Consider the following 25590-nt stretch of genomic DNA (forward strand, 5'->3'; position numbering starts at 1 on the left):
ACTGATCAGATGTGGCTGTTAGAGAGGGAGATGAATTCAGGGTAATTTTCAGGATTCCTTAATCCTTCCACTGAATGCATGCATCTCTGCATCTTGACTTTTTCCCTCCCCTCCTTCCTCTCCTCCCCCATTTACAGCACTACAGTTTTACTTTTTTTTTTTTAGACAAAGTCTCCCTCTGTCACTCCAGGCTGGAGTGCAGTAGTGTGATCTCAGCTCAGTACAACCTCCACCTCGTGGTTCAAGAAATTTTCATGCCTCAGCCTCCCCAGTAGCTGGAATTACATATGCACCTCCAAACCTGGAATTTTTGTATTTTTAGTAGAGATGGGGGTTTGCCATGTTGGCCAGGCTGGTCTCAAACTTCTGGCCTCATGTGATCTGCCTGCCTCGGCCTCCTAAAGTGCTGGGATTGCAGGTGTGAGCCACTGCTCCCAGCCCAGTCTTGCTTTGAGATAAATCATCCATTATACCAGGGCTTACTATAACTCACTCCTTAGATTCATGAATTTAGCATAAATACTGTCTTAGCTTTTATTGACTGTTTCACCTGTGTTTTATCCTATTAATTGAATTCTTAAGGTTTCCTTTTAAACTGAAATTCATTTTCTACCAATTTTAGAAGAGATACAATTTTTTGAAAATGTCTTCTCTTCCTTCTCTCCTCCCCAGTTAGATTATCTCACATCAAGTTCATGGGGCAGGAACTGGATCTAATTCTATGTACTACTTCATGCCAAGCATGTTCTTGGCATTCGTTGAATGCCGATTACTTCTACCGGCCACAAAAAATAATAACAACAATCTATAAATACCTTGGCTTCCTGCAGTTGAGAGGAGTTAACCAGACTGCAATTAAGGAAAAGCTGGAGAAAACATTTAGTTAGCAACTTCTCAAGGTAGACAATAAGATTAAGGTAATAAATACCAGTTCCAACATATTTCTTTGGAGATGTTTCATAAAATAGTCCAATAAAATGCTAAAGACCACCCAATGCCACAGCAGAATGCTAACCATGTATGAGTCATTCAAAAGCCAAAATTGAACAGATTCATCTATCATGTAAAAGGGATAGAAGAAGAATAAACATCAACAATTTATACTGCTGCCAGATTATAAAAAGGAAAGCTTGCTCTAAAATCTAGTTCACATAAAATATCACACTTTTAGAATAATAAGACACCAAGAGAGTATGATCTCATTCATAGACTTTTAGAGAAAACTATAAATGGTATCTGGGTTTAGTCACAATGGTAACCAAGACGGGTATGATATCTATGATAATTGGTCCTAGGCAAGAATCAATAGATAAGATAGATAAAGGATGAAATATGACAAAACATTTGTTAAGATTAGAAGATCTTCTGAGGCAACTTAGGAAAGCATTACCAACACAGTGCATCTAATAAAATAATGACTTGTCTTTGTTAATACGGTTTAATTCAAAATTTCAAAGATTAAACCCAAGAATATAGACAAATTAAGTGGACTAATATAAGCACACACCTGGAAAATATTTTAGGTAAATGGCTGCTACAGAATGAACTCAGATGGGATATGAAGCAATGGACCCAGAAATCTCAGCCAACACGTGATATCGCAGTATTCCATCATTTACTATCACACTGGACCTCACTGACACAGAAGTTTCCATTAGGCACCAAGTCAAAAGAGATCACAAAGGAAAAGACAAGTAAGTGTATAGCTCTGACAGAAGAGCCAGAGCAAACAAGGAAATTGGGGCACATTCAGGCAAAGTGGAGAATCTCAGCAAGAAGAGAGCTCTTGTTTCAGAAACAGACCTTTATCCATGGCACCCAGAACACTGGTAACTGGGGAAAACTGAAGGAGTGTGGAACCTGGGAGGGGTCACTCATAGATTTGCAGGGCTGGAGGAATCAATATGGAGACCTGTGGGTTGGGAAGCTCTGCTATAGATTCCTATTATGTCATCATCAAAATATTTTATACCAATAACAGTTTCAAACCAAGTTTACTACTACTTTCCATATTGCTTTAATGAGCTAAGATTAGGCTGAGCAATTATTAAGTGCTATCATTAAATAATAATCATCCGATTCCCGTGATCTCACTTTATCACAAAATCCTGTCCAAAGGCAATTCTCCTGTGTTTCACTAGACCTGAAGGTCACGGAGAAATCTCTGTATTTTTTTCTTGACTTTATCTTTCTACAAACGTCATTTCTCCTATGACGATCTTATCGAGGTGGGTAGAAAATTATTTTACATACTAGCATCACTTTGTATCCATCTACTCTAATCTCTCCAGATGTAAATCCTCCCATCGCAAGCTTCTTCCTATGAATTCTCTTGCCTGGGGAGGCATATTTGAGTTGCATTTCCTCCAATGTGTGTCACCTTCCCAAAGAATCCAAGGATGCCATCACCTTCTGTTAGAAGGAGCATTATGTTTGGTATAGCACATCTGGTATTTGGCAGAGTCAGGCGTCCTTCACCCTCCCAGGAACTGTACTTTGAAACTTCCCATAATCCTCCACCATGATCATAATGTTTCAGCCCACCTTCCAGGCAGGCCTAGGGATCATCACATGTCTGGGACACACACATGCCATTATCACCAAATAGATTTCTTAATAGTCATTTAAAGGACCCTTCACTGTGCAGTTTACAGTTTCAAAGTATTTTCACACATCTCATTTGATCCTGGTGACAATCCCATTAAATAAGCAAACAAGGTTGCTACCTCTGTTTCACAGTTAAGAGGCCTAAAGATTAAAGAACTGTAGATACTTGCCCAAAGTTTGACAGCAGTACAGGGATTAAATGCCAGACATACTGACTGAGGCCATATGTAAAATCATTTTCTGTCTACCTTGATGCCTTCTCCTCCTCTCTTTATCTTAATCACATCCCCCCAACCAAAAAAAAAAAAAAATGCCACCTTATAACACTGGAGCTCACAGAATGGTCCAAGAGGCCCATAAAACGGGCTGTTTCAGCTGAGCTTGGACAGCAGCTAAATCAAATCACCTTTGAATACTTTCCAACCTCCCAGGGAAATGTCCCTGCAAGGACATTGCACTTTGGATCAGTCTGTTTACCAATCTAAATGAGAGCTTCTTTCCATGGGAAATCACGGACTTAACTATTCCTGGCCCACATCCCTCAACAGCTAATATAATAAAGACCCTAATATCTCTGTGCTCCCCTTTCTGCCCTATTGTGGCTTGCTGCATTATTAAAATGCAGCTGATTCTGTGTCAAGTGACAAGCCACAATAGGGCAGAAAGGGGAGCATAGAGATATTAGGGTCTTTATTATACTAGCTGTTGAGGGATGTGGGCCAAGAATAGTTAAGTCCATGATTTCCCATGGAAAGAGGCTTATTTAACAAAGTTATTTTAATACAGTTATTTGCTTATTATATATGCTTCCTACTGCACTGAGAGCCCACAAGACTAAAGATTCCTTGAAACTCGAAACCTAGCACCTAGCACAGAACACAAGCAAGCGTTCAAACATTCGATCAAATATAAAATATGCATTAGTTCTAAAGGGACATGCTTTTCACTATATTCACTGGCCCCTGCCATACAAGTTTGAAGGGGAAACTCCTCCAGTTGCAGAAAATGGTAAGAAAATAGGAAAGCATTTCTGTTTCACTCACAACTAAGTCTTTTTTCTAAACCTGTTTGCCTAAGTTTCAATTTTCTTTTATCTATAAAAAGATGGAAGGGAATTAAATTTGTAGATGCCAAATCTGGACTACCCGACCTACTTGATCCCAATCCAAAAAATCTGTTAGGTCTAGAGTAAGGACTGAGAATTAGTATCATTTTTTAAAATTCCTTAGATGATTCTGATGATCAACAATCCATTCACCCACCAAATGTTAGGGTACACACTAAGCAGTTTTTATTCTAATAAAACTGACATGTCATCTGCCTGGCTGACTGCAGAGTCAAGTTTTAAAATGCTAGACTAGGTGACTTCTCAGTGGTTTCATTCTTCTCTATAAAAAGGAAGCCTCTAGAAAAGCCTTTTCCCTGCCTTAAATAAGTCTTACTCTGAGGGAAACCTCAGCAGAGATGGCCTAATGTACTTGTCTGTTCCTCCTATTCTTGGGAGGTGGCAAGAACAGGGCTTTCAGCAGATGCCAGCATAGTCACAGGGATACTGCCTGAGAAACAGAGCAGGGCAGCTGAATGCTCAACACCTGTAGTACTAAAGCTCTTAACAGCTCTTGAAGGGTAACCAGTAAGTATCCACTAGGTGCAAAGCACCACAATTGACCACTGGGGTGAAATAAAAATTCACATATTTGTTATTGAGCATTGTGGTCTCTAATGTCAGAAAGACCTGAATTCAAATCCTAGTTCTGCCACTTACAGGCTGAGGGATCTTAGCTTAGTTACTTACCCTCTCTGTGCCTTTGTTTTCTCATCTGCAAAATGAAGAAAATGCAATCTTCCTTATAGGGCTATTGTTATTATAGCCATTATCAGAAATAGCTGTAACTCCACCTGTACATATATACAATGTCTGTAATGCCATACATTGAACAGAAGCTCAATGTATGGTAGCAGTTGTTATTTCTACATTGCAGCACTAAATTTGGTACTAAGAAAGATAGAAAGTCTAGCACAGCATCTCCCTTAGTGAAAGGTTTATACTCGACACTCAACCAACAAGTATAAATTAAACCCAAGTAATTAATTAAGCATATTCATTACTGTGGGACTTAGAGGCCTCTATCCTCAAGGGACTTACAATTTAGATGGGAAAAGTTAATATGCATAAATCAATCACAGACAATACAGGCATGATATTGCATTTAGCTGTGTCATAAGCTCTGCAAACACTGCCTAGGTCAAAAAGAGGGAGATAGCATGTCCTCGAGGGGCTGGTGATGGGTCAGCAGTGCCCTGGTGGCTAGGAAGATTGATTCAGTTTTTTCAATACATAGTTGAGCATCTGCTGTGGACCCAACACCAGGCTTACCAAGAGATAGAGTAGTTTAATAAAACAGAATCAATAACTCAAGGAGCTCACATTCTCATGAAGACCAGTGTCAATGTATTAAGGGTTCTAAAGGGACTGTACGATTTGCTAATGAAACAGAGATCAGGGACAGCTTCAGAGGATGCAGATTTGAGCTGAGCCTATTAGGATAAATAGATCTATAGAAGCAAAGGATATTTAGGCAGGGAAAACGTGAGAGGTAGGAAAACACATTGTGTGACGCAGGGCAGGGACAGGACTGGTCTGAGCAGAATAGGGAGTAGATGCTGTGGGCTAGTGGGCAACAATCAGGGTTAAAAAATGAGGCTGGATGGCAGAGAGACCAGCCTACTTATACAATTATGGGGAGGACACCTAAAGAAACCAGTTATACAATAACACAAGGCATGTGTGACCTCAGGCCAATTGAGGGGACAGAGAATCCTGAGGAAAGACAGATCACAGAGGGCTAGAACGGTCAGATGAAGGCTTAAGTGAGTCTTAAAGAGGAACGAACACACAGAAAACACAGGTACCAAGGAGGCAGAGCTTAGCTGGGGACCCAAAACACTTTGGCATGAAATGACAAGAACATTAAAAAAAAAAAAACCTGATGCATTTAGCATACAACAATGTATTCCTTCAAATCCCTGTCTGCAGAGTAAAAGGTGAAATAAAGCTAGGGGTTATCAGGACCTAATGAGAATCTCCTAAAACTGGGGAAAAGAATCAATGGTTCCATTGGAATCCACCCTTAAGTGACTCAACAGCCACTAAGCTAAACGGCTAACAGGGAAGTCCCAGGCTGGCCTCACAGGACAGCAGCTGATCCCCGGTGGTCCAGAAAAATCCTCATTTTAAATTGATTTCTTCAAGTAACAAAAGAAAGCAGGGGGTGGGATGTGAAACAGATTTTTTTTCCCTGTTTGTAGAATTCATAGGCTAACAAATTACCTTGCAAATAGCAGACACTTAACTACATACCTTGTGAATAAAAAGAGAAGAGAAAATGGATAATAAAAAAAATAGGAAAATCTATCCTCTATTAAAGAAGATTACAAATACACTTAGGTTTAGAATACAAATTTTTTTGAGGCGTTTTTGTTAAGGGGTGTTGAATAATGATGAAGAAAATTATCAATATTTAATATAATATTGAATATTTCATTCTGGCATGATAAATTTTTGTATATATGTATAAGAAATGAATACTTTGTGATTAGAATTGAACTATAGGAGAATAGAGATTGTTGAGTGAATTGAAATAACAATTCAACTGAATTAATATACCCCCAAAAATAGAAAATGCAACACAATAGAAAGTACTTTTAAAAACCCAAGTGCATACAGAAATGTAGTGTATGGTAAACGCGTATTTTCATTTAGTGGAGAAAAAAATTTAACTTATTAATAAACAATGTTGGGGCAACCAGGTTGCCATTTAGAAAATATAAAATTAGATTTTTTACCTTCTGCTGCATATTAGGATAAATATCAAATGAATGAAAGATATGAATTACATTTAAAAAAAAAATCCAAGTACTAAAAGAAAACATGGATGATTTCCTTAATACCCTGCAATTGACCAAAATCTTGCTATACTTCAAAATCCAGAAGCATTAACATAAGAGATTAATAAATGTAATTATATAAAAGCATACAAACTATGTAAACTATGTAAAAGCATAGCAAAACAAAAAAATACCATAAGCAAATCATCATTTTTTTGGTGTAAAAATGTTTGTAGTTATATGCAGTGGTTTGTTCTTATTCTTAGTGATATGGTTTGGATCTATGTCCCCACAAAATCTCATGTCAAATTGTAATCCCCAGTGTTGGAGGTGGGGCCTGGTGAGAGGTGACTGGATCATGGGAACGGGTTTCTCATGAATGGTTTGCACCATTCCATTTGGTACTGTCCTTGCGATAGTGAGTTCTCATAAGATCTGGTCATTTAAAAGTGTGTGGCACCTTCATCTCTCTATTGCTTCTGATCCAGCCTTGTGAAGAGCCTACTCCCCCTTCGCCTTCTTCCACAATTGTAAGTTTCCTGAGGCCTCTCCAGAAGCAGAGAAGATGCCAGCATCAATCTTCCTATACAGTTTGCAGAACTGTAAGCCAATTAAACCTTTTTTTTTTTTTTTTATAAAGTACCCAGTCTCAGGTTATTTCTTTATGGCAATGCAAGAACGAACTAATACATTTAGGATGTTTACCTTAAGTATTCAGTGATGAAGTACCAATAATCCCTACAATTTATTTTCAGATGGAATAGTAAAATAATGTTTATGTGTATAAAGAGCTGTAACACAAATATGGCAAATTTATTAAAACTTTGTAAACCCAGATGGAGAATATGAGGTCATTGCACTATACTTTCAACTTAAAAAGTTTTCAGACTAAAAATTATATGTGGTTGGGGTAGAGAAATACCATAAGTAAGATCAAAAGACAAATGACAAAGTAGAAAAAAAGCTTACAACATATCACAAAGGGCTCATATTCCTAATATACAACAAGCTCCTAAATTTTGAGAAAAGACCAAAACCCTGATTTTAAAAAAAAAAAAATGGTAAAAGATATAAGCAAATGATTTACTGAAAAACAAATGCCAGTGGCCCTTAAATGAAAAGATGCTCAATCTCACTCATAACAAAAGAAATACAATTAAAACTCTACAGGGATACTATTTCTCACCTATCAGATAAGTAAAAATCCAAGTTTGACAATACATTCTGTTGGCCATAGTATAGAGAAACAATCATTGCTACAGGAATGTAAGATGGTATATTCTTTATGGAGAGAAGTTTGGCAATACATAGCAAAGTTGCATATGCATTTACCTTTGACCCAGAAATCCCACTTCCAGGAATCTACACTGAAAACAAACTGGAAAATTATTAAATGATTTATCCACATGGTTATATATATGTGTATACATATGGATATTGTGACAGTATTTGTAAAAGCAAAAGGCTGGAAATGGTCCAAATATCAATCTATTGAAAACAAGTTGAATAAACCACATTCATCAGAATAAACTATATGGCTTTAAAACAGAGTCAGAAAGCATTCCATATACTTGCATGGATGATCTCCAGGATGTGGAAATTAAGTGTTGTTAAGTGAAAAAAAATTACAGAGAGAAAAAAAAAAAAAAGCATACCTTAACCATACTGTGAAGGTTAACATCATCAAAAATGGAACAAACCAATATTTTGTGGCTCCTGATACAATGCATTAGGAAGGATATGTCATCATTTCTGTGGCTTCCCTGTCCCAAATGCTAACCCTGAATCTAATCATGAGAAAATATCAGGCAAACCCCAAATAATGGGCATTCTACAAAATAACTGGTCAAAATGTAAGGAGGCCTGAAGTCCTAGCCAGAGCAATCAGGCAAGAGAAAGAAATAAAGGGCACCCAAATTGGAAAAGAAGAAGTTAAACTACATTGTTTGCCAATGATATGATCTTATACCTAGAAAAGCCTCAAGACTCCTCCAAAAGACTCCTAGCTCTGATAAATGAATTCGGCAAAGTCTCAGGTTAAAAATCCATGTACATAAATCAATAGCACTGCTATACACCAACAACTGCCAAGCTGAGAATCAAATCAAGAACTCAATTCCTTTTACAATAGATGCAAAAATAAAATAAAATAAATATCTAGAAATATACTTAACCAAGGAGGTGAAAGATGTCTACAAGGAGAACTACCAAATGCTGCTGAAAGAAATCATAGATGACACAAACAAATGGCAATACATTCCCTGCTCATGGATTGGAAAAAATCAATATCATGAAAATGACCATACTACCCAAAACAATCTACAGATTTGATGTAATTCCTACCAAAATATCAATATAGTTTTTCACAGAATTAGAAAAAACAATCCTAAAATTCATATGGAACCAAAAAAGAGCTGAAATAACCAAAGTAATCCTAAGCAAAAAGAACAAATCTGGAGGAATCACATTATTGGACATCAAATTATACTACAAGGCTATAGTAACCAAAACAGCATGGTACTAGTAAAAGCAGATATACACATCAATGGAACAGAATAGAGAACCCAGAAATAAAGCCAAATACTTACAACTAACCAAGTTTTAACAAAACATACAAAAACATACCTTGGGGAAAGGATACCTATTCAACAAATGATGCTGAGAAAACTGGACAGCCACAAGCAGAGAAGAATGAAACTAGATACCTATCTCTCACCATATATAAAAATTAATTCAGGCCAGGCGCGGTGGCTCATGACTGTAATCCTAGCACTTTGGGAGGCCAAGGTGTGCAGATTGCCTGAGCTCAGGAGTTTGAGACAAGTTTGGGCCACATGGTGAAACCCTGTCTCTACTAAAAATACAAAAATTAGCTGGGCATGGAGGTGGGTGCCTGTAATCCCAGCTACTCAGGAGGCTGAGGCAAAAGAATTGCTTCAACCCAGGAGGTGGAGGTTGCAGTGAGCCAAGCTTGTGCCACTGCACTCCAGCCCGGGTGACAGTGTGAGACTCCATCTTAAAAAAAAAAAAAAAGAGTCAAAAAACAATAGATGTTGGCATGGATGTGGTGTAAAGGGAACACTTACTCACTGCTGGTGGGAATGTAAATTAGTACAACCTCTATGGAAAACAGTATGGAGATTTCTTAAAGAACTAAAAGTAGATCTACCACTCAATCCAGCAATCTCACTACCGGGTATCTACAGAAGAAAAATGAGTCACTACATCAAAAAGACACCTGCATACATCTATTTACTGCAGCACAATTCACAATTGCAAAGACAAGGAATCAACCTAAGTGCCCATCAACTGATGAGCAGATAAAGAAAATATGGTGTGTGTGGCTGGGCGTGGTGGCTCACGCCTGTAATCCCAGCACTTTGGGAGGCCAAGGCGGGCAGATCACCTGAGGTCAGGAGTTCAAGACCAGGCTGCCCAACATGGCAAAATTCCATTGCTGCTAAAAATACAAAAAATTAGCTGGGCGTGCTGGCGGGCGCCTGTAATCCCAGCTACTCAGGAGGCTGGGGCAGGAAATCGCTTGAACCTGGGAGGCAGAGGTTGCAGTGAGCCGAGATCGTGCCACTGCACTCCAGCCTGGACTACAAGAGCGAAACTCCATCTCAAAGAAAAAGAAAATATGGTGTGTATGTGTATGTGTGTGTGTGTGTGGGAATACTACTCAGCCATAAAAATGAATGAAATAATGTCTTTTGCAGCAACCTGGAAGGAGCTGGAGGCCATTATTCTAACTGAAGTAACTTAGGAATTGAAAAACAAATACCACATGTCCTCATTACAAGTCAGAGCTGAGCCCTGGGTATGCAAAGGCATTCAGAGTGGTCTAACAGACATTGGAGAGTCAGAAGGCCGGAGGGCAAGACAGGGTGAAAGATGAAAAACTACCTAGTAAGTACGATGTACACTACTCGAGTGATATGTACACTGAAATCCCAGACTTCATCGCTATACAATGCATCCATGTAACCAGAAACCACTTGTACCCCTAAAGCTACTGAAATTTAAAAATAAGGTTATGAAAGACAAAGAAAAATGAAACTACTACACATTAAAGAGACTAAAGAGATATAACAACTAGATGTATTACACTAGCCTGGATTGGATCCTAGACAAGAACAAAAATTATTTTGTTATATAGAATATTAATGGTAAAATTTAAATAAAGTCTGTAGAGAAGATAATGGTATTGCCTCAATTTTTTTTTAATTCGACAACTGTACTATGATTATATAAGAAAATATTCTTGTTTTTAGGAAATCCACTCTGAAGGACTTATAGAAGAAGGAACATCTTGTCTGCAACTTACTCTTAAATGGTTCAAGAAAAAAGCAATGTGTGTATGTATATAGATAGATGAAGCAATCAATGAATATGAGAGAGGGAGACTGGGGAAAGCAGGGTGAAGGGTAAATTGGAGTCCTTCATCCTATTTTTGTAATTTTCCTCTGTGTTTGAAACGATTTCAAAACAAAAAATTTAAAAATTTCAAATACACAGAATAGTAAGTACAATATGCTCCCTTTTATTAGATTTAGGAAGGAGAAGGAAATATATATTTTTACATATGCAAAAGACAAAGACTGAAAATATTATCCAAAAACTAATTTTAAAGTTTGTTTACATATAGGGTGAAAGAGGACACAGCGTAGAGAGTAGGTATCTCTGGGGCACAGTGGCCCACACCTGTAATCCCAGCACTTTGGGAGGCCAAGGCAGGAGGATCACTTGAGGTCAGAAGTTCGAGGCCAGCCTGGCCAACATGGCGAAACCCTGTCTCTACTAAAAATACAAAAATTAGCCAGGCGTGGTGGCACATGCCTGTTAGTCCCAGCTACTCAGGCAGCTGAGGTAGGAGAATTGCTTGAACCCAGGAAGCAGAAGTTGCAGTGAGCCGAGAGTAGACATCTCTGAATATACCATGTTAGTAGCTTTGAATTTGGAATCAAGTGTTTTAGATATTCAAAAAGTAAAAAATTTTTAAAAATCAGTAAAGCTTGGAAACAAACTGAAAACAAATGAATCTACTATTATCTCAAATTGGTGGCATAAGCACTGGAGAAAGTCAATATTTCAAAGATCTTCGGAACACAGTATTTTTAACAATAAATACTCGTGGAATAGATTCTAAGCACAAAGAGACCTGCAGTATTATTGCAGAAATATTGGTATTTTTAAAACTATTCTATATATACTGTTGATAAAACAAATAATTATATTTACATAATATTAGGAACCAAGATTTTGAATAAAAAGAAAAATATACAAGTATAAAATTAAAGAAGTTTATATCCTGTAACGTTAGTTGTAATTAAAAATTGGGGGCTGGGTGCCATGGCTCACACCTGTAATCCCAACACTTTGGGAGGCTGAGGTAGGCAGATCGCTTGAGCTGAGTTCAAGACCAACTGGGGCAACATGGTGAAACCCCATCTCTACAAAAAATAAAAAAATTAGCTAGGCATGGTGGTAAGCGCGTATAGTCCCAGCTAATCAGGAGGCTGAGGTGGGAGGATCACTTGAGCCTGGGAGGTGGAGGTTGCAGTGAGCCGAGATCATGCCACTACACTCCAGCCTGGATGACAGAGCCAGACTTTGTCTCAAAAAAAAAAAAAAATGGGGATTCATTATATCATTCTCTCTACTTTCATATATTTTTAATTTTTACATAATAAAAAGTTCTTATGATATATCTCCCAAAGACCTACTACATGCGTAGCACAATGTGACCTTGGCTTCTGGAGGGTTGTCTACTCTTCCCTATAATTCAATTTCAGATTTAGTCATCCTGTGTGAAATAAAAATTGAAATAATTCTTATTTTGTTACATGCCCACCAGAGAGTTTATTGCACTTTTTGGCACTGGGGTTTTTTAACACTGATGATATCTGAAAGCACTGTTCTGGACACTTATCATTAGAAGCCAAGTTTCCCTCAACAATAGATCACATGTCTTGCTATCATTTACATTTGCTAATTATTATCTAGAGAAAAAGTGTCAGTGAATAATCTTATAATAATCAATGGGAGCTTCTCTACTTAAATATTCCTTGAAATTAATTGTCTTGTAACAAGAGGTCATTTGCAATTACAGTAATCATCCTAATTTATCTGTTGATAAATTCCAGCTTTTAAATACTAGGTTGTCAAAACAGAGGTTCACCTGCATTGTAATATGCTTGTTTCAAAAGACCTTAACTACAATATTTAGAAATGGGTTACTGTGCCCCAACCGCAAACATTCAATTATTGCTTTATATACTCTGTGTGGGAACATGATCTGAAGAATTATCCCACATCCCCAAAGAGGCGAGGGTTCTACTTCCTGAGACAATCCAGATAATTAGAGAAGCCGGAGTCAAAAACAATAAAAAGTAGTGATTACTAACTTTCACTGTTATTTTTATTGTTATTGTTTATAATAGTTAACATTTACTGAGCACTTCATATATGGCAGACATGGTGCTAAGCACTTACACAGTCTCCTCAGTTTACCACTTCCTGAGACTCTCAGGAGATGATATGCCCAAAGTCACACAGCTGTAAAGGGCAAAACTAGTGTCCTCCACCGTCTTCCTCTGGAAATGGAGATGCCATATCTGTCACTACCAGCTGTGACATTTGGAGACATTCACTTGGCCTCAGTTTCCTGGTTTGCACAATCAGAAGGTTGAATTAAACATTCTCTCCAAGGCTGGGCACGGTGGCTCACACCTGTAACCCCAGCACTTTGAGAGATAGGCGGATCACTTGAGGTCGGGAGTTTGAGACCAGCCTGGCCAAACCCCGTCTCCATTAAAAATATAGAAATTAGCCGAGTGTGGTGGCATGCACCTGTAATCCCAGCTACTTGGGAGGCTGAACCAAGATCGTGCCACTACACTTGATCCTGGGCAACAGAGCAAGACTTTGTCTCAAAAAAAAAAAAAAAAAAAAAAATTCTCTCCAAGTCTGAAGTGATCGGTTTACCCCTCTCAAATGCAGTTTTTGAAATGAAAAAAAAAAAAAAAATCCTAGTGTGCCAGGTTCTTTAGCAGAAAGGCATCTCTCTATAGGCCTCGAACGCACTTTGCAGTGATCACCCAGCTGAGTTCCTCATGAGAAATTCTGCTCATCAGAGATGTAGGTGAACAGGAAATTACAGTGCCAGAGGTCTTTTCAGAACCCATATCCAAAAGAGATGAACACTGGGTTTAGGGAGCAGAGGCATCTACACTTTTGTAAATATCTGAGTGGCAACAGAACGTGGAGAAAGATATGTTAAAAGGTATGGCGGAAAAAATCTAAAAGAATTCTGATATCGTTTGGCTGTGTCTCCACCCAAATCTCATCTTGAATTGTAGCTCCTGTAATTCCCAAGTGTTGTGAGAGGGACCCAGTGGGAGATAATCGAATCATGGTGGGGGCAGTTCCCCCATACTGTTCTCATGGTAGTAAATAGGTGTCACGAGATCTGATGTTTTCATAAGGGGTTCCCCCCTTTCACTTGGCTCTCATTTTCTCTCTTGCCTGTCGCCACATAAGACACGACTTTCGTCTTCTGCCATGATTGTGAGGCCTTCCCAGCCACATGGAACTGTGAGTCCATTAAACCTCTTCTTCTTTATAAATTACCCAGTCTCAGGCATGTCTTTATCAGCAGAGTGAAAATGGACTAATACAAATTCTCTCCTTATTTCCTTCACCAGGTTCCCAATTCTTTCCTTGTTTCCCTGTTTATAAACAAGCTTAATAACTGCATAAATTTTTATCATTTGGCCACTTACATAAAAATTCCTCAATTGTGAGCACTTAAGCTGTCTTTCCATTTTTCATTATTATAAATAAAATTGATGAATGTAAAGATATAATGCAAAAAATATTTTACAATATTTAGGCTATTTCTTTAGAATAGATTCCTAGGTTAAAGAATTATTCAGCTAAAGGGTATATTTTGATATGTACATATATATACACATACATGTGTATATATCATATACATATGTATATACCATATACATATGCATATACATATATATAAAATCAAGTTGCTTTCCTAAGAAGTTGTACCAATTTACACTCCCACCAGCAGCACCAAAGACATCCTATTATTCACAGGATAGGTCGTATTTGTCACTTTGGCCATATACCAACTGTTACCATCTCTGCTGCCTCCCCCATGCCATCCATTTCCTTTACAACAAGCCAAGGATCCCTAATATGTTTCACTCTTCAAGGCTTCAGAGGACGATTCTACGCAATTCCAAGTGCCTCTGTAAATCCCTTCATCTGAAAAGAATACCTTTTGCTACCCTTCAATACCTCACAAAGACAAGAGAGAGATTCCCTCGCCCTGGCTGTTAAGTACTCTGGGATCCAAGAGAAAGCTAGAGCCGCATAAAGAATTAGGGAGACTACCATAAATTTTTAGTAAGGGAAGAATAAAGAGCCATGCAAGTAGGTTCCTAATACTTCTCTTAAACTGACTGAACCCTCTTTCTGTTGGCAATTTTTAAATAAAAAAAGAATAGCAGCAGTACAAGTCCTTCGCTTATATTTTACCATTTGTTGTTTTTTTGTTTTGTTTTTTGGCTTTTATAGAATGTGGAGTAAACCCAAAAGAGATTTCTGCTTTATCTAAACAGAAATTAAAAGCAAGGACACTATATACAGTTCTTAGGGAAAAGCAGACACACGAGCTTAATGCTTGCAGAGTATGTCCATGTAGTAAATCCTTCTAGGTTAATCAGGTTCCATATTGCCAGTGTCAGACACTGAGCTGCCAGACCCCATTTCCAAACTGGAGGAAAGTAAAGACTCTCTAGAATGCCTGGAGAGACTTTCTCCAGAGCTCTTGCTGCTCTTCCTCACGGGCTACTGGAAGAGCTCCCATCCATGGACCTCAAGCAGCCTCTCTTCCAGTTATTATGACAGGAAACTATTTCAGTTTCTAGATCATTCTTAAAAAGGAAAACATTCTATGAGGGCCTCAAAAGTAGTAGCTCTACCTCCCAAAATGCAGCAGATGATGGCAAAATTACCATCCAGCTCTCACATGATTTGCCTTATCATCAAGACAAGTGGCTCTTATCATAGGGACCTAGAAATCCCCATGAACTTTCTCATAGGTCTATGGGCTCCCGGAAATAATATGCTAAATTCCACTCCCTGCTGATGAGTTTTCTGAGGAGAGAGGCCAAGGATCCGAGATGAGGTTTTCATGGAGTCCAAAAGTGAAAAGAACTCACAGAGTCCTAAAGAGATGTCTGACACACCCCTACCTCTCCCTCAATCTCTTGCACAGCCCTGGGTGTATACTGGGTATTCAGTAAACATGGAGCAAACTGAGAAACATCAATTGACTAATATATCTATTCAAAACATAATGGTTATCATAAAGGATTTACAAATGCTGATTATTCATACATGAAAAGCAGCAGCTGGAGTGTTTTTGGTTTGGGGTTTTTTAATGAAAAGTTGACTGTAATATCAGCAAGACAAAGCACTTGATTCTATCACAAAGACACAAATGCCCGTCTGTATGTTCACTGCAGTGCTATTCACATTAGCAAACACATGAAATCAACTTAGGTGCCCATCACCAGTGGACAGGAAAAAGAAAATGTGGTACTATGAAGCCACAAAAAAGAATGAAATCATGTTGTTTGCAGCAACGTGGATGGAGCTGGAGGCCATTGTCCTAAGCAAACTAAAGCAAGAATGGAAAAACCAAATACTACATGTTCTCACTTGTAAGTGGGAGCTAAACACTGAATACACATGAACGTGCATATGGGAACAACAGACACTGGGGACCACTAGATGCGGGAGGGTGGAAGGGAGACGTGGGCTGAAGAACCATCTGTTGGGTACTGTGTTTACCGTTTGGGTGACGGAATTCATTGGGACCCCAAGCCTCGATGTCATGCAATATACCCATGGAACAAACCTGTATGTGTTTGTTAATCTATAAAAAAGTTGAAATTATTTTTTAAAAAGCAATTGTTATTAATAAAACATTTCATAATCTTTTTATCTGTATCTTCTCATAACAACATTGTGAAGGAGAACAATGAGATATGCCTGGTGCCTAGAAGATATGATAAATGTTCACTGACTGATGTGTGGTAAGAAAGTGGAAGCAAAAGACAGATATGTGGACCTGTCCATCATCTGATGACCAGAAGCCATGAAGGATCGTTAGGCTCCCAGGGGACAGTGGAAGCCCCATGTGTCCCAACACATATGTGTGCATACAACACACACACAACCTGGGCTAGGCACCTTTTCCTGTACCGTGCCTTCCTGAAAGAGCTGGAACGGTACAGCCCCAACTCTTGCCAGTTGGGATCTTAGCAGAAAGAGAACCAAAAAGCACTTTAGCTGCAGCCTGACAAGGTGCTTTCAGAGCACCAGCCCCCCTTTTTATTTCAGGGAGCACAATGATACATTTGTTCACCAATGTGCTCAGTGGCATGTCTGAAAGACAAGGAGGAGTGAGGTCAGCAGTCCCAGCTGAGGGGTAGCAGGAAGTCCTGGGAGTCCTGAGTTATGTCTGCCAGGGCTCATAATGTGTCTCTTGACTTCCCTATGTCTCCCTCCCTTCCTTTTAAACAAAGAGGATGATAGCTAGGGTACCTGAATTCATGCATCCTTGTCCAGAGAAAGAAACACTAATGGCAAATTGTCTGGCAAGAATTCACCAGTTTAAAAAAAGACTTACCAAGCAGTCAGTACTAAAGTGTCAGACACAGGCCGCAATCCATTAAGCAGCAGCAAGTAAATCCACAGATGAATCTAGCCGCTACCACCTGACATTAATCTGATGAAGACAGGACCAATGTATGGAAACCTGCAATATCTGGAGAGACAGCCAATGCAAACAGAAAAAAATGCATAAAATGAGCTCCTGTCCCCAGGAAACTGAAGCCAGCATTTTCTGATTATTAGATTACGTCCTAGTAAATTGATTAATGCTATCCACAGGGGCACTTTTAACTCCATTCTTACTCCCTAGTGCTAGGGTATACATATCTGCAAGAAGCTTCATGAGAGCTCAAGAAATTTAAGAAATGAAATGGATTTGACTTTGATTCGGACAATGGAACAAAGGCTGTCTCCTGTTCCAAAACAGATGAAATATATGAGTACCCTCCAGCTCCCCAAAAAGCTACAGATCTATGTAGGAACATCAAAGAATATTGGAGAGAAACGTCTCTAAGGAAACTGTACTTGTTAAAAGGATGCAGCTGTTGGGAGTGGGGGCAGGCAAGTGAAGTTCTCTTCATAATGTGCACAGTAACTTCTAAGACACCCACCCATCCTGAATCTGCATCAAAGTCAACAAATCAGAATGTCAATTTGTGAATTCAGAAACTGTACCCATCCTCTGCATGCCCAGTTGTCCTTTCCCTATGTGTCATCTCTGAAACACCAAGATATTTTTGAAAGAAAACCTCACTGCATCCACAGTTGTCCCTAACTATGGCTGATTCCAAGGTAACATACTATGAATCTATCATATTCAACTACCAGCTCCTGTAAAATCTGTCTGAGCCATAATTAGGAGTAAATATGGGACCCGAACCATGCCAAGCACAAAGGAAGCACTGAATGGAATAAATACCCTGGATATGATGGATCCCAAGAAAGACAAAAGAAGAAACCTGGGGAGCAAAGGGTCACCATCTGGGGGATGGAGCATGCAAGACTCTACATCCCATGGATGGCATTAGCTGTCCACGCAAATTTACTGGGGAGCAGCCCGTTCTGGAAGCACTGGACAGAAAGGGCTAGGAATCTCCCACAGGGCATCAACCTGAAACATGATGGATGCAAAGCAGTCTCAGGAGTCCATTACAGAGGACAATGGTGACACAGACTGCATACAAAAGTGAGTCACGACCCTGCTTCTGGAGAAGGTGACACAGCTGTCCTCACACTTCAGAGGCCAGGGGCTCAGCCTCACAAAGGCTAAACCTAGATCTCAAAAGGAAATATTCCTAAGTAAAGGAGGATGACACACCCAGCAATGCCAGCTTGAATATCCTTTTAATCGCCGAACAACCTCTACTTTGAATCCTCTAATCGCCGAACAACCTTCTAATTTGAGTATCTGACATTGTGAGAGGACTCAGGACCCAGAGATAGAGATATCTCCTAGATAGAGACTCTATCTCCTAGATAGAGACCAGTACAATTCTCAGAATTTAAAAACTGCATACCTTCCATAAATATCTGATCAACTGACAATCTTGGTAATAAGTTGGTTTATTTTAAGTCAATTGTTCAGAGACTGACCTCACCACCCAGGATAAAACTGACCTTTGAATTCATTCTCTCCCTCCTCCCCACCTCTAGTTTTCAAGATGAAACCAATGCTTTACACCTGAGTTACTCCAACTTGCCCTCAACCTCCCACTCCAGTGTTTCTCAAACTATACTGAAAAATCACATGGGGCTGTTGGCAAAATGCACATTGGACTCAGTGGGTCTGGGAAGGGGCCTGAGAGTCTGCATTTCTAAAAAGCTCTGCAATGATACCTGCTGCTGGTCTGCAAGCCACATTTGAGAGGCAAAGCTCTCACCATCCCAAATTACATTTCTAGACAATTCCTCTTCCAAGAATCCCCTCACAAAAACCTACAATGGCTCCCAGTTTAGTTGGCCTGGAACCCAAACATCACAGATTCTTACCTTCTTTTAAAAAAAACAAAACAAAACAAAACAAAAAAACAGAGCACCTGAGGCTCAAAGAGGTGAAGTAATTTACCCATTACCACATAGCTAGAGAGTCATTATGTGAAGTTAGAAAGTGACCACCTAATTTAGAGTCATGGTATACTGTTTTATTTTCCCTTATACACTTACAGTATCTGAAATTCGCTTGTTTAATTTGTATACTTGTTTATTATTAGTTTCCTTCCTCTCCCTCTACCACATCACCAACAACCATTACTAGTTTTGTAAAGCTCCAAAAGAGGAGGGATCCTGTCTGTCTTGTTCACTGCTATAGGCTCAGTACCTAGAACAATGCCCACTTGGCAATCTGTAAGTGAATGAACAAAAACAAATGCAATGAAACAAACTGCTCTTTCTTCCATGAGGAGATATAACAAGGAGACATAAGAATCTTGGCCATTATGGGACCTGAAGTTAACTCATAGATATCAGTCACTGTTTACTGAAAAGCCACTTAGAGCACTTCCAGCACTCAGACCATCAACGGACAGACAAATGCAACAGGAGATATCATCCCACCCCTGCAACAACTTCCAATTTAGTCATGGGGAGAGGTCACATAGACGCAAACGATAACTTAAGCATACCTAGGAAGCAGAACTACAAGTGAATATGACAAAATCTAGACAGAACACGATGCTGCAGGTGGGCAGGTCCCGATGAGACCACTGGGATTGACTTTAGCCCTTATTATGTCCTAGCAAGGAAGGTTGTTGAAAGAGGGGCTGGGCAACCAAGGTAGATGATGCATCCAATTCCCCAGATTAATTTTCAAAGAGGACAGATTATCAGATGTGATGAGATTTTGTATATGTCAACTTGGTTAGGTTACAGTCCCCAGTTATCCAAACACTAATCAAGGTATTGCTGTGAACGTTATTTTGCAGATGTGATGAAGGCCCATAATTAGCTGGCTTTTAGGGAAACCATCCAAGATAATATATGTGAGCCTGATTCAATCAGTCAAAAGGCCTAAAGGACAGAGCTGAAGTTCCCCTGAAAAAGAAACTCTGCCTCTGGACAGCAGCTTTAGTTCGTGCCTGAGAGTTCTGCGTGAAAGCTTGCCCTATAGATGTTGCACTTGTCTAACAGCTCCCACATTGACATAAGCCAGTTCTTTGCAGTAAGTCTCTTCATATATACCCCCTATTCATCTTTGGTTGAACCCTGACTGATACACCAGCTAAACAGGGTGATCTTGTCCTGCTGGAAAATAATATGGCCTCTTTCTACACTGGGGTTTTAGAGTGAAAGGCACCACAGTTCTTTCCATTCAAATTAAGTGTTTGTTTATAATCCAAACACTGTGCCACCTTAAACTGAAACTACAAATGAGCAAGGAAGCCATATTTACCACACCACCACTGGAAACATTCTCCCATTGTTGTTATTGTGTTTTTCTGTATAAATTCTGGGTTTTCAAACTTTCTGTAATAACACTGCCTTTAGAATCATAAAATTGTTGTTTTTTTTTTTTTAATTCTCTTACCCAGGAAGGGTGCTCAAGAGCAACTAGAGGCAAGTGCTCTACTGTGGCTGCCCTCCTTCCTAAGAGGTGAAGGATGGACAGGTGAGAGGAGGAGATGGTTTGGATTTGTGTCCTCTCCCAAATATTATGTCAAATTGTAATGCCCAGTATGGGAGGTGGGGCCTGGCAGGAGGTAGTGGATCATAGGGGCGGATTTCCCCATTTGGTGCTGTTCTGGTGATACAGAGTTTTCACAAGATGTGGTTGTTTAAAAGTGTGTGGCACCCCTCCCCACCCCCACCACTTCCTCCTGTTCCGGCCATGTAAAGTGCTGGCTTCCCCTTTGCCTTCTGCCATGATCATAAGTTTCCTGAAGCTTCCCCAGAAGGCTAGCTGATGCTGCCATGTTTCCTGTACGGCCTGCAGAATCATGAGCCAATTAAAACTCTTTTCTTTATAAATTACCCAGTCTCGGGTGTTTCTTTACAACAATGCAAGAATGGACTCATTAGAGGTGGTGCCCTCATCAGCAGCCTTTGCCCGACAACACATTCCACTGTGGGGCTCCCAGGACCCCACTGGGCTGCCAGATACACTTCTGCAGGCTTGATGTGTGGATGTCCTAACAACCAAGTCATGCCTGGACTGCCTCCAGTAATGCTCCAACGATTGTGCTTACTATGGGAACCAACATCCCCCATAACCTGCTTGCTGTCAGACTCATGCTCCACCTCCTCCCAGGGTTATCAGGAGAAGAGGTGTAGGCTTCCCCTCAGCCTCCTCTCTAGAAACCAGGGATCCTCATCTCTGATCCTGTCAACTTAACTCCCTCAGTAACCCCCTATCCCCACCACCCTCTGCCTGATACGCCCACTGACCTAATATACCTATTCAGAGATGCAGCCCAGAACTGCAAACAAAGCACAGGCACTGAAGTCAGGCATAATGAAGGAGCTACAGAAGCTTTAGAGGGATATTTCACCTCTCTGAATTCCCATATCTTTTTATTGCAGACTAAAGCAATTCACCCCATAAAGTTGTTATAAAGAATATAAATTTATGCAAAAAGGTGCTATTATGGCATTGACATGCTTATAATGCTAATATACTCAGTCTATGGCATATGCATATCTATATTTGAGGGAGTTCTTAGGGCAAACGATTTAACCAAAGCAGTAAAAGTGAGAAGGAAAAACATATCCCTTTTTCAGAAGTGACAGCTTCACACTAGTGGCAAAATTGATCAATAATCTATCTATAAAGTGTCTTTTAAATGTGCATCCATGTCAGAATGTCTTGGACTGCAAGCTCTGAGAAGTCAGAGCCTGTCTAAAAGTCCAAATATGTTCCTCACAGTGCAAAGAACTGGCAATGAACATCTTTGAATGATCTGACAGCAGGATGGGCCCTCCAGGGAGCCATTGGTCTAATCCCTTCAACTTGTTTAGAGATAAACCAATTGGAATCCAGAGGGGTTTGAAGAGGGGGCCAAGGCTACACAGTCAAAGCCCAGTAACAAAGGAATCAGAACCTAGAGCCAACTCTCGTATACCCTCCACTAGAGGCCAGGATGCTCTTAATGTGAGATGACAACTCAAGCCTTCTTTTCCAAGCCTTCTTTTGTTGGCTTCCACAGACAATATATGGTACCTTTGTTGGCCATGCCAAGTAAAAATGTTAAAGTACAGCAAGTCTTTGGAGAATACAACTAGTTCCCAACCATCAGAGAGGGAGGTAGGCTGATGACAAGGAGGCAGATCTGAGAAGTGTGATTACAGACAGATGGTACCAGTTAGCTAGAAAATGTAGAGCTGCATTAAATAAGGTGCCAATAAAAATAATAGGGATCCCAGAGCAACTCAGTGACCACAGGCTGCAGAACAGTGAGAAGAGTCAGAGCACCAAGGAGCACTGGCCTGAGCAGTAAACCAGTTAGGAACATAATTTGGGTTTGAATATTTCATCTCCCATAAATTGTTACCAACCACCACTGCCATGGACTGCCACTCTGGCAATGAGGCCCTGAGGACTGCAGGTTGGAAAGCCCACAGAGATGAGCTAGTCCAACTCTTCTTCCAACATTAACCTGGCTTGACTCATTTCTGCAATATTCCTGACCAGGGGCAGAGCAGCTTCTCGATGCCTGTGAGGGACTACATCAGCATTCCAAGACATCTATTCCATTTTTGGCCAGAAATGTTCTCCTTGTATTTGGTAGGCATTGACCTCTCTGTACATTATCCTTCAGGAAAGACTCTGACTGCAGCAACTTTTTTGGTAATAAGGCCACACTGTTGATGTTGCTTCTACTTGATGCCATATAGGACGCCAAAATCATTTTCACACATGCCATCAAGCCAGGTCTCAACTACTTATCCCTGTCCTACTGTTTTGAGACTACAGAGCCCATGGTCTGGAAGAAATATGTCATTCCTCTGGGATGGAGCTTGTTTCTCAGAAATGAGTCCCATCACAAGTCAACAAGCTCTCCTCCACGGTCAAAGGCAGTACTCCTCGCCCCAACCATGCCTACATCACCAGGGGGCTGGGATGAGAATGTGGGGAGCTCTATCCACGCTTTTGGATGAGCACTGCCTCTTCAATGGCTTTCATGTTCTCTCCTGTATTCTCTTTCTGTTCTCCAAACATACCAAGCCAGTTTCAACTATAGGATCTTTAATTTCTACTTGTTCCTTCTGTCTGGAATACTCTAGTCCTATCTGACCCCAGACAAGCCCCCAAAGGCCTAAAGCAGCATCCTAGTCTTATACTCCAGACACTGTGTCACATTGCCCAGTTTTACTTCCTACAAACCACTCATCACTGCCTAAAAACATCTTGTTTACTGTCTGTCTTACTCACTAGTTGTAAGTTGTATAAGGACAAGGGAGGATATCCATCTCATCACAACTGTATCCCCAGTGCCTGAGACAGTACCTGGCATAGAGTAAATGCTCAATAAATATCTGCTAATTGAATGAATGGACATCAGTGAGTGACTTAATGGCTACAGCTCAGGGCCTGGCATCAGACAGTCCTGGATTCAAATCCTGGCTCTACTATTTATTAGTGCTGTGACTTTGGAAACTATTTAATTTTATCCAATGTCACACAGCAAATACAACTTTAATATGTACATCATAGCGGTTTTATGAAAATTAAATTTTATTATTTTTAAATATTAGACAGAACTCAAGTTTCCAAACATGCCTGTCACACAGTGAGTACTAAATTGAACTAGAAATCATTGTTACTCATTTGGTGATGATGACAGCAACAGCCTAAGCCATACTCTGATAGGTCATTGGCATCACCTAAAGACATCACATTACTATTTTCAAATTCTGCCAAAAGAAAGAGGTAGTGTGATAAAATAGAGAGAGAGGATTTTGAAGTCATAAGATTCTGATTGGGGTCTTAGACTTGACAAGCCATTCCATCACTGATAATAGCAGGTAAGGTAAGGAGGAACAAATAACGTGATGTATGTATTTGAATCATGTTTGAAATTCTAAAGCACCAAATTTATTAGTATAATCCATATTAAAATTTTCCTTGCCCACAGTTTAATATTCCTCAGACCCTGGAGCCTGTGTTCATTTCCTTGGGCATGTTAAAAGTTATTTGGCTGGTGAACATGTGCCCAGACAGGCACAGTGGTCTATAAATAACTTAGGGCAAAAACTCTTCCTAAAAAGCACACTGTGAGCTCAACAAAGAATACAGGCACCCCTCACGGGAGGGGAATCAGCATGTAGAATTTAACTTATTCAATGAGAGCAAAGCAGTAGAATGCAGCACAGTGGAAGTTCAGAGACCCAGGTTCGAATCTCAGCTATCTCACTCACTTGCCAAGTGACATGGGGAGGTCACAGTCCCTCTCTAGGTTGATGGCTTTTCAAAGGGTGCTTGAGCATTTGGAAATTGGAAAACAGGTCCTTTTCCATCTTCAGAGACACTGCAGTCTGCAGTTGGCTGGAAGGGATGATGGGAGAGGTCAGAGCCAGATTAAATGAGAATCATAATCTAGATTTAGAAGTCATCTTTCAAATGGTCTCCCTGGGATGCAAACTTGGGTTGTCTTCCTCTGTGATCAGGAATTTAAGGGCTTGGTGAGCTGAACTAAAACAGGAAAGAGTTGCAGATACCCAGTGTGCATTCTGTTTCCCTCTAGGAACTTATCTCGGATGTACAAAGACATTATAAAAATGAAACTTAATAGAGACCCATTTTACATAGAACTTCTCAGAAATTCCCTTCTTCTGAGCCCTATTTAAGCTAAGAATGCTATTTTCATTTAATGTTTTACCACTGAAAAGCTTAAACATACACAAAAATAGAAAGAATAGTACAATGAATAAACGCATTACTCAGTTTCAGTCACCATTAACACAGGGCGACTCTGGTTTCATCCATACCCACCTGCTTCCTCATCAGCCCTTTATTTTAAAAACGAATCCCAAATAAAATGTCATCTTATTTCAGAAGTAAATAATTCAATATGCACCTTTAAAAGATAAAGACCTTTCTTTAAATACAATTGCCACAATGCTATCTCACCTGAAAACAACTAACAATTTGTTTTATCAGATAGCCAGTCAGTGCTCAAATTCTCCCTGGTTGTCTCAAAATTGTTAAACACTTTGTTATCCTTAAGATCCAAATAAGGTTCACACACTGCAACTGGTTAATTGATATGGTTTGGGTGTGCTCCCACCCAAATCTCACCTTGAACTGTAATAATCCCCATATGTCAAGGTGGGGCCAGCTGGAGATAATTGAATCATAGGGGTGGTCTCCTCCATACTGTTCTCATGGTAGTGAATAAGTTTCACAAGATCTGATGGTTTTATAAATGGGAGTTCCCCTGCACAAGCTCTCTTGCCTGC

The 25590-nt window shown here is 39.8% G+C and overlaps 1 protein-coding gene across 3 annotated transcripts in view; it reads right to left on the reverse strand.

Annotated features, from left to right (window-relative positions):
• Positions 1–25590, reverse strand: part of LOC129044906 (uncharacterized protein C1orf226) — a 313541-nt gene that overhangs the window by 249712 nt on the left and 38239 nt on the right. Inside the window, exon 2 of one of the 3 annotated variants that reach the window (XM_063649453.1) lies at positions 17216–17353. The exons of the other annotated variants lie outside the window; for them this stretch is intronic. The gene's annotated coding sequence lies outside the window, so the exon portion shown is untranslated. The remainder of the gene's footprint in view (positions 1–17215; positions 17354–25590) is intronic. 3 annotated transcript variants of the gene reach the window in all.

Source organism: Pongo pygmaeus, chromosome 1 (genome assembly GCF_028885625.2).
Source record: "Pongo pygmaeus isolate AG05252 chromosome 1, NHGRI_mPonPyg2-v2.0_pri, whole genome shotgun sequence".
In the NCBI taxonomy this organism is placed as follows: domain Eukaryota; kingdom Metazoa; phylum Chordata; class Mammalia; order Primates; family Hominidae; genus Pongo; species Pongo pygmaeus.